The sequence below is a fragment of the Erinaceus europaeus genome, chromosome 19 (genome assembly GCF_950295315.1).
Source record: "Erinaceus europaeus chromosome 19, mEriEur2.1, whole genome shotgun sequence".
Classification (NCBI taxonomy): domain Eukaryota; kingdom Metazoa; phylum Chordata; class Mammalia; order Eulipotyphla; family Erinaceidae; genus Erinaceus; species Erinaceus europaeus.
In genome coordinates, this window is record NC_080180.1 from 28,855,505 (window position 1) to 28,856,587 (window position 1,083).

The 1,083-nt window shown below is 34.8% G+C and overlaps 1 pseudogene; it reads right to left on the reverse strand.

The window, feature by feature from the left end:
- Window positions 1-675: 675 nt before the first annotated feature.
- Window positions 676-757, reverse strand: LOC132534828 (U4 spliceosomal RNA; annotated as a pseudogene).
- Window positions 758-1,083: the final 326 nt, after the last annotated feature.

Consider the following 1,083-nt stretch of genomic DNA (forward strand, 5'->3'; position numbering starts at 1 on the left):
ACCAAGAAAGCAAGAACAGGATACATTAAGCACATCACTTCATTTCAGAAATTACCAGCTCCTCTGTGAAGTTAGGCTGAATCGGCCTCTAATTCATTTCATTGAGCAGAGTATTAGAAGGTTGGGTCATCCTGGCTGAGATCACTGAAGCATGCAGTCTTGCTTTGGAGTGAGGGAGCCCTTGACAATGTGGATTTAAGATGAGAGACAAGAAATTCAGACTTGTCCATAGAGATGTAATACTGCAGTTAGCAAGTTGAGTACTGAGCTTAGATCAATGAGAAGAATCAGTAGTCTCTAGTTAAGAACTGACAGGGAGTTCTCTGTTTCCCACAATTCTTCCCTTAGTAAGTTTCCTCTTTAGCTTATTATAGGGTAGTGCAACTTAGCAACAAAAGGAGAAGTATGAAAATCCTTCCCTTAGTAAATTTCCTCTTTAGTTCAGTACAGGGCAGTGCAACTTAATAACCCAAGGAAAAGTATGAACAGTGTATATTAAATGAAGATATATATATATATATATATATATATATATATATATATATATATATTATGAAAACTCTAAAAATCAGAAATTATTTAGTATAAAGGAAAACTTTGTTATTAGAAAAATCAACTCATTCTCTTCCTGAACCTCTATCTTATCTAAATTATGAGGTCATATTCAGTGCTTTTATGTTTTTGTTTTATTTTCAATTAGCAATAATAGTGCCTCAGATAAATGTCATTGGCTATGATACTGCCACTGCCCAAAGCTGTTTTCTTTTTTTTAATTAATTCTATAATTTCATGATTTCAATGGCATAGTATTTAGTCAGTTTCCTACTTCTTTCATTGATTCCAGACTTGCTTTTGCTGGTTCCTCTCTTTTTAATTTTATAAGAAAAATCATATGTATATATACTTACTGGATTATTAAGGTTTCATCAAGGCCACTGTGGCCCAATGGTAGTGAATGGGCAAGTGTTGACTTATGATGGCCAGAGAGTCACTTCCCAACTACCTATAAGTTCACACTGCCAGGTAGACTACTATGGTAGGAGTCAACTCAGGGTTCACCCAACTCCAGAATTAGTTCTCCAA